This window comes from Antechinus flavipes, chromosome 1 (assembly GCF_016432865.1).
Source record: "Antechinus flavipes isolate AdamAnt ecotype Samford, QLD, Australia chromosome 1, AdamAnt_v2, whole genome shotgun sequence".
Lineage (NCBI taxonomy): Eukaryota > Metazoa > Chordata > Mammalia > Dasyuromorphia > Dasyuridae > Antechinus > Antechinus flavipes.
The window spans coordinates 53,850,908-53,860,247 of record NC_067398.1 but is presented as its reverse complement, the minus strand read 5'-3'; the positions used below and the strand labels follow the sequence as shown (position 1 = coordinate 53,860,247).

Sequence of the window (9,340 nt, the reverse complement as noted above, 5' to 3'; positions counted from 1 at the left end):
TGATTTCCTTCACAGGCTAATTGTACACTATTTCAAAGTCTGACTCTTTTTGTGCAGCAAAATAACTGTTTGGGCATGTGTGTGTATATATATATATATGTGTGTGTGTGTGTGTGTGTGTGTGTGTGTGTATATATATGTATGTGTATATATATATATAATTTAACTTATACTTTAACATATTTAACATGTATTGGTCAACCTGACATCTGGGGGAGGAGGTGGGGGGAAGGAAGGGAAAAATTAGAACAAAAGGTTTGCCAATTGTCAATGCTGAAAAAATACCCATGCATATAACTTGTAAATAAAAAAACTATAATAAAAAAAAAAAGAAAAGAGGGATAGTTTATTATATTTACTTTTGGCTCAATAAACATTGGTCTTCCTGTCATCATTCCTTCAGCCAACAAATATTTATTGAGACCCTTCTGTGTGTACAGCTTTTGCAAGATGCCTTGAGAAATACAAGGGAAAGAGCTTCTGCCTAAGGGGATATGTGAGAGCAGAATTTGGTTTTCTGAATCGCTGATTAAAATACTGGAACAACAGGCTCTCGGCCACTTGGACACAATGCCTCTAACAAGCTTAGTGAAAACTATTTGCTTGGGCTCTTTTGAATTTGATCAAGAGGGCTTCAGAACTGAAGAGGGAGGAGAGAAAGCTGCCCACATAAAACTGGCAAGCGTGCTAACAGTGAGCAGCAAGTGTAACATGGGATAAATTGGAGAAGAGAAGATCAGTAAATTCATGGGAGACAATATCCCCGATGGTATCCACAAACAATGCACATTGTTCTCATATGAATCCCAGAGATTTGGTGGGATGAAACTCGGGACTGAAAAAAAGATTTGGGAAGGTTTTATCTGGTTTAAAAATATAATAAAATGTAGGATTGGAAGAGATCTCAGAACCAATCTAGTTCAACTTCCTCATTTTACAGAAGAGCAAATTAAGATACAAAGAAGAAAAGTGATTTGCATTTACTTAAGATTTTAACCCAGGTCTTCTGAACTCAGAATCAATGTCCTTTCTCCTGTTCTCTGCTACTTCCCAGTAAAAATAATAGAGATAAAGGAGAAAGTGAAGCAGCATTGAATCTGAAAGAGATGTAAAAGCTTGTGAGGAAATATTGGAACCCAACCAAAATAATAAAGGCCAGAGAATCCAGGAAAGACTTCAATGTAGGTGATTGCTGTTGTTTTCAGTCACATCCAGCTCTCATAACCCCATTTGGGATTTTCTTTTTCTTTCTTTCTTTTTTTTTTTTTTCCTGAGGCAATTGGGGTTAAGTGACTTGCCCAGGGTCACACAGCGAAGAAGTATTAAGTCTCTTTGTCTGGATTTGAACTCAAGTCCTCCTGACTTCAGGGCCAGTGCCCTATCCACTGCACCACCTAACTGTCCCTGGGGTTTTCTTTTCTTTTTTTTTTTTTAATTTCTTTTTTTTTAAATTTTTATTTAATAATTACTTTATATTGACACTCGTTTCTGTTCCGATTTTTTTTCCCCTCCCTCCCTCCACCCCCTCCCCTAGATGGCAAGCAGTCCTTTATATGTTGGATATGTTGCAGTATATCCTAGATACAATATATGTTTGCAGAACCGAACAGTTCTCTTGTTGCATAGGGAGAATTGGATTCAGAAGGTATAAATAACCCGGGAAGAAAAACAAAAATGCAGATAGTTCACATTCGATTCCCAGTGTTCTTTCTTTGGGTGTAGCTGCTTTTGTCCGTCATTTATCAATTGAAACTCAGGTCTCTTTGTCAAAGAAATCCACTTCCATCAAAATATGTCCTCATACAATATCGTTGTCGAAGTGTATAATGATCTCCTGGTTCTGCTCATTTCACTTAGCATCAGTTCATGTAAGTCTCGCCAGTCCTCTCTGTATTCATCCTGCTGGTCATTTCTTACAGAACAATAACATTCCATAACATTCATATACCACAATTTACCCAGCCATTCTCCAATGGATGGGCATCCATTCATTTTCCAGTTTCTAGCCACTACAAACAGGGCTGCTACAAACATTTTGGCACATACAGGTCCCTTTCCCTTCTTTAGTATTTCTTTGGGATATAAGCCCAATAGAAACACTGCTGGATCAAAGGGTATGCACAATTTGATAATTTTTTGGGCATAATTCCAGATTGCTCTCCAGAATGGTTGGATTCGTTCACAACTCCACCAACAATGCATTAGTGTCCCCGTTTTCTTAACCAAGATACTAGAGTGGTTCGCCAATTCCCTCTCCAGTTCATTTTTACAGACGAGGAAACTAAGACAAGCAAGGTTAAGTGACTTGGCCAGGGCCACACAGCGAGGAAGTATCTGAGACTGGATTTGAACTCCGGAAGATGAGTCTTCTTGACTCCACTCCTAGAATTCTATCCACTTCACCAGCTATTTGCCTTCATGAAGGTAGAAACAGAAATTATATTGCTGTGCTTACTATAGCAGCACATCTATTAAAATTGGAATAATATGGAGAAGATTGACAAGATCTCTGAATAAGGATAATAAAAAATTCATGAAGTGCTTCACATTTTTATGAAAATATTGCTGTTTGAAAAAATTATAGCTCTCTCTATAAACATATATTTTGATTGCTTGGGAAAATATATATATATACATATATGCATAGGGGAGTATATATAGACATATATATATAACACATATATGTATGTGTGTATATATATATGTATCTATACTTATCTACCTAAATGTAACTATATATATATGATATGTGTATATATCTATAACTATAACTACATATATATATACATATATATATATATGTGTATATATATATACATATATATATATATGTATATATATATATGATATGTGTATATATCTATAACTATAACTACATATATATATATATATATATATATATATATATATATATATGTATACAAAGCTGTGATATATGCTACAGACCACCTGGACAGAAGGACTGATTCTACAGTTCAAGAGAGTTTGATGCTGTAGTCAGAGGGGCTCTTTAACAGCTTAAGTGTGTTGGTACTGGACCAAAATATTTAAGATATTTATTACTTGCCTTCAAGACTATTTTATCCTTTAAAAAGCAGAGGAAGTGACAGGAATGCCTATCTTGAACCTGATTCTGACCAACATAGAGGATCTGATAGCTGAATTAGCAATAATGGGAAACTCAGAGGCAAATGATCTTACCATCAAAGAGTTCATGAGACAGCCTAAGAGGAAAGCCAGATATATTGTAAAACCTGTTTTCGATTTTTGGAAATCAGATTTCAAAGTCCTATCAATAAGCACCTACTAAGTGCCAACCATTGGACTAAGTTCTATATTCACAGAAAGAATAAGCAGGGCCCAATGTCCTAATAAGGCAAAAATGTAGAGCTGCCTAAAGAGACTGGTATGGCTACATATTTTTAAAAGATTCCCAGAAAACATGGGAAAATGGGTGGGTAACTGAAGGAGGATTCAATGTTTATTGTGTTAGATTATTAATGTCCAAAATGGACTAAGTCTGACAGTGAATACTAAAAACAAAGGCAGAAATTTGAACTCTGAAGTCAATAAAAGAAGAGAGAATATCACTGTTAGGGTAAATGGAAGGATGATAATGAACAATGGGAAGAAAGCAGAACTATTCAAGAATTATAAAAAGTGAACTTTGGACTTACTTATTTTTAGAAACTCAAGAATCTAACTTTAGACAGTTACAGTATCTGTATAACTGCAGGCAAATCACTTAATTTCTGTTTGCCTCAATTTACTTGACTTTAAAATGTGGATAATAATACCACCTACCTCCTAGAGTATATATGCAAAAGGATAAGTATAGTACCTGGTGCATGATAGTCACCATTTATGTAATAGCTAATTATGTTAAAAAGAATGTTTGGAGAGAATATAAAAACAGTGATTGCTAAGAACTTATATCGTTTCATTAAGAATAGGTTAAGGCAGACTAACCTCATTTCCTTTTTATTTTTTTTAAACAGGGAACTAGAGCAATAGATCCAAAGTACACTGTAGACAGTTATACTTGGAAACTTTTGGCAAAGCATTTGATGAAGTTCTTCTTGTAGTTCCCTGGACAAGACAGGGTGTTGTGGGCTGGATGACAGGAGGATGAGACAAATTAAAAATTAATTGAATAGCCTGACCCAAAGAGTAATCATTAATGGTTTGATGTCAGCTTGATACTTCCTGGTGAGTAACCCAGAGATCTGTTCTTGGCTGCGATTCATCATTTATATCAATGATATGAACGAAACTATATTTAAAGTACATTTCTCAAATTTGGGGAAAAAACAATCTAAATTGGCAACACTTTGGATGATAAACGTCTGAAAAGAGCTCAATAAGCTACTCCTCAACTACTACAGCTGTCTAAGAACCAGGAAAATTGTGGGCTCCTCCTTCCTGGTGGTCATATTTGATGAGCACCTGTTAATAAAGAGATTTTTTTTTCTTGCTTGTGGGCTGGGTTCCCTGGCTTCTGAGGTCCTTTCATAGACTTTATGATTATCAGACTGTAATATTTCTGATTTCCTTCCAGTTCTAAATGCTATGATTGTGTCTATGACTCACACTCTCAAGGAAAAAATCAGCAAATAATGCAAATAAGAATTTGGCTGCTCTCCAAATGTAGAGTGAAACGATGGTGGGTAGTTCATTCCACTCATTTGACTAATGAGAAAACTGAGGGCTGGTGAGGTAAAAATGACTTACAAAGGTCCCAAAGTCAACTGGGGGCAAAATGAAGCCTGGATGGAAGATATTAGTCTAGTGCTTTGATCCACTTTTTACTCACTAATATACTGCCCTTTGATGTCATCTTTATGGCCATTTATTCTCTTTTTCTTGCACCTTCCAAGGGGTCTAGCACAGAGCAGGGCACATGACCAGACGGAGCTGAGAGGGGAGGTATGGCTTACAAGTAATAGCCCCGGACAAGAAGTCAACAGTCTGGCTCTAGACCCTGTTCCAGCACTAGCTAGGTGACAAAAGAATAAGTCATTTGATGCTTCTGAGCTTTAATAGCACAATCTGTGAAATTCAGACAATCATTATCGGCCATGGAAGGATTGTTATAAAGACCAAATGAGACTGTGGCTGTGAAAGCAAGGAGAAATGCAAATATAGCTGTTTTGTTATCGATAATGAGAGAGATTATTAACACTCGTAGTTACAATCATCAAAACTGACTTGGTGAAGATTGCCCCATTTATCTGACTCCTGCAAGGCCACAGAAATCCTTGGTGGAAAGATGCGACCAAAGCTGGCAGATTAGCCACCAGAGGGAGATGTGGGAATGGAAACGAAGACCACCAAAGTCAAGTCTTTAAAATGCATGCCTGTAATTTGAGAAACAAATGCCATGAGGTCAGTTTTGTCTCAAGCTTCAGTCTCCCATTAACCTGTACAAGGTGAGGACAGGTGGGAAGAGGATGAAGTTACAAACCACTATGGAGCCAGAAAAAATTAGATACCACAAAGGGTTTAATATAGAATATAGGATGCTAGAATGGTCGAGTAGTGTGGTCAAACTTTGAGAAGCCTCAAAACTCCTGAGTGCATCAAAATATAATTGTGAATATCTCACAGAATAAAAATAAAATATAACCAAGGTAAAATTAACTTGTGATTTTCCCCCCCAGAGTCACACAGCTAGGAAGTGTTAAGTGTCTAAGACCAGATTTGAACTCAGGTTCTCCTGCTTCAGGGCTGGTACTCTATCTACTGCACCACCTCGCTGCTTCCTAAATTGTAATTTTATAACTTAATATGCAGGGGTAGGAATCTGCTTCTATTTGAATTTGACACCTCTGCATTAGAGAATAAAATGAAGGAATGTTAATGCAGTATGTTGCAGGTGGAAGAGCCCTTAGCAATTAGAATATTGGAGATAGGAGGGACCTTAGAATAGAGAACATCTGGGAGGAAACTGAGAATATGGAAAGTTAGCACATGGGATGTTGCAGCAAGAAGGAATCTTAGAACACACAATGTGTTTTAAAACAGAATGTATTAGAGGCAGTGTGGTTCAGGGAATAGCTCTTAAATCAGACATATCTGGGTTCAATCCTGTCTCTTAACTGTATGACCCGAGGGAAGGTTCTTTAACCTCTCAGTCTTCTCTAAAAAAAAAAAAAAAAATCTTTAATATTATAAATGTGTTAAGGAATGCTGGTTAGCATTTGATAAAAGGACCTTTTCTCATTTTAAAATTCCCTATACCCACAAAAATCACAAAATCAACACCCAACTCTAAGCTAGAGCTTAAAGGGATCTTAATTTTTAGGATATAACATCTGAAAAGAACTTCAGACTCGAGAATATTGGAGCAAAGAACAATAAAAGATATTGGACAACATCTAGTTCAATGTTTCAATTTTATAGGGAAGGAAACTGAGGTCCAGAAAGGGTAAGTGCTTTAACCAACGTCTCATAGCTTGTTAGCAACAGCGCCAAAATTAATATGGGGGGGCTGGAATTGGCTAGGCATTTGGGATAAAGTGACTTCCCCAGAATCACACAGCTAATAGTAGTAGTAAGTGTCTAAAATTAATGTTTCTGGGGAGGGGGTGTTGGTTAGGCATTTGGGGTGAAGTGACTTGCCCAAAGTCACACAGCTAGTAAATATTGAGACTGCATTTGAACTCAGGTCCTCACAACTCTAAGGATGGTGCTCCATCCAAGCTGCCCTCTGAGTTTTTTATTGCTCTCATGATACTTTTTTTTTCAATTGTACAACAGTTGAAGCAGGAGACAGGGAGCCAAATTTATAGCAAAGGCCATCCAGAAGATAAGACCGATCTAAATATGGTATAATAGAAAATTACTATATTTGGAGGGGAATAGGGGCATTCAAATCTCAGCTTTACTATTTAGTACCTATGTAGCTTGTTTTTGTTTTGACTTTTATCTCTTTGGAGCCTTGGTTGTATTATCTGTAATATGAGGGTTTTAAACCAGTTGACCTCTCTAGTCCCTTACAACTCTAAATCCATGGTCTTCTTATCCTCTTTAGGTATGGTTGTCTGTCTGAGTGATCGGATTTCAGGGAGGTCCAGAAGGTCTGCTTGGTCCTGCCTTCTCTTTTTCCAAGTCTCTCCCACCTGTTGAATGAATGCTTTTTATGGGCTGATTGATCTTTTTCATAGGGCATGGCACTTTTTATTCTACAAGGTCAAGAAGGCTGTGAAATGAAATCTGTCAGAAAGAGCACGTTATGACTTCCATTTAGAATGTAAAGATTATAAAGGACTTCAGGACCAAGAATAATGGAACAAAGAATGATAAGAAATATCAGACAACATCTAGTTCTCAGATAGTGTATCTCCAGTATCTATAATGGTTTATAGTAGATGCTTAATAAAAACTTGTTTGAATGAATTATTGAATGCGATGGAAGGATAAATGACTATTGGCTTCTACTTTCCCAACAATAAATGGAGAGAGAAGAAAATAAAAGGGCACAGAAAGCCTGAAGGAGGAAAAGCAGAAGAAAGGTGAGTAATATCAAATCTCCAGTTCTATCAATCAACAGTACTGTAAGAAGGCAAACTGAATAGTCATCTATAGTTTAGTTTGGACCAGAGGTTCTTAGCTTTCTCTGGCTGATGAAGTCTACTAAGCTCTTCTCAGAATGTCCATAAAACAAAATTCATAGAATTACAAAGGAAACCAAATATAAAAAATAACAATTATCAAAATATCTTTTTAAAAATGAATTCACAAGCCCCAGCTGAATGAGAACCTTTAGTATAGCCTAAAGCCTAAGAGGCAGAAAGTTAATCCTGTGAGAAGGGACTTAGATGGGAGGCTTATTTTGAAAATTTCTTGGGTGAAAATAAGGCCCCAAATGATGTATCTACTCTATTTGTAATTGCCAGGTTCCTTATAGTTATGGCCATCATTAACCCTGCCCCCCAATACCAAAGTCATCAAATCTCTGGATATGCAACGATATTAAAGCTTCCAAACACTAATGGACTGTTTCATTTTAAATGACACGATTAAACTTTTACAACTTCAAATTTAGGCTTTAGTTTTCAAAAGCCGAGCAAGATATTAACGGGGGGGGGGGGGGTGGGGGGGGGGAAGGGAGGGGGAGGGAATCTTAATGTAAAATTGCTTCCAATGGAATCCTTCTAGTGGGCTCTGCAGGCTCAGCTTTATAGAGCAAAGGCCTGAAAGTCTGAACTGTGTTTATTTTATTCATTGTCCCCTTGCAGGGTTTGGGGGCAGGGAGGAGGTCAAGATGAACCAAAATGATCCGGAAGTGAGCATATTAGCTGTGTAATAGTCAATGGCCTGGTATCCCCCCAGGGGGCAAAGGAAAAGAAAGCATTAGAAACTCAAGCCCTATGAGAAGCAGCCATCAGGCGTGGCAAGAGTGTTATATTTGGAAAGGACCTGTGCTCAACATTGTGTGACCACCGGGCAATCACGTTCCCTGTCCAGGTCTCAATTTCTTCATCCCTAAAAGGAGAGTTAAACTAGATGTTCTCTAAGGGCTGTTCCCCATTCTAAATCCTATAATCATGTTTCTCTGCCCCATTGACTGAGAGGTTCTAGTAAAAATGAACCAGCATGGGGCCTGGGACCTGGGTAGCAAGGACCACAGACATAAGAGCGAGAGGGGACTTTAGTCCATCAAATCCTTTGGACAAATTTAGAAATTCAAGGCAACATGATGTAGTGGGCAAAGCAATGGACTTGGAAGTCAGGAGGACCCTGCCTCAGACACTAGCCGGAATATGTCGGTTTTCCCATTCATAAATAGAGTTGGACTTAATGACTTTGCAGCTATAATTCTGATCCTGTGATCCTATAAGCTGATGCCCAAAGAGAGGAAAATGACCTGCACAATGTCACAGTGATGGTAACTGTCAGAGCCAAGACTCAAACCCAGATCCAGGACTCCCAGTATAGAGCCCTCTCCAATGTACCTACCAGCTCCGACTCCAACATGCTGCAGTGACCTTAGAAAAGTCACTTCCATCTCTGCACACCAATTGCTCAAAGTCTATTAAGTGATAAGGTGTCTTTGACCTTTCTCTAAAAATGGAGATTTGGGGCTAAAGGAGATTTCAGACATCATTTAGTTCAACTTCATTTTGTTGTTAAGTCATTTCAGTCATGTCTACTCTTCATGATCCCATTTGGGGTTTTCTTGGCAAAAATACTGGATTAGTTTGCCATTTCCTCTCCAGCTCATTTTACAAATAAGGAAACTGAGGCATACAGGGTTAAGTGATTGGCTCAGGATCACATATCTAGGAAGTATCTGAGGCTGGATTTGAAATCTCATTTTACAGGGGAGGGAAATGAG

The 9,340-nt window shown here is 37.8% G+C and overlaps 1 non-coding gene across 1 annotated transcript; it reads left to right on the top strand.

The window, feature by feature from the left end:
* The first annotated feature begins 2,447 nt into the window (after positions 1-2,447).
* Positions 2,448-2,553, top strand: LOC127546040 (U6 spliceosomal RNA). Its single transcript, XR_007949908.1, has one exon. It is a non-coding gene; the product is annotated as a U6 spliceosomal RNA (small nuclear RNA).
* Positions 2,554-9,340: the final 6,787 nt, after the last annotated feature.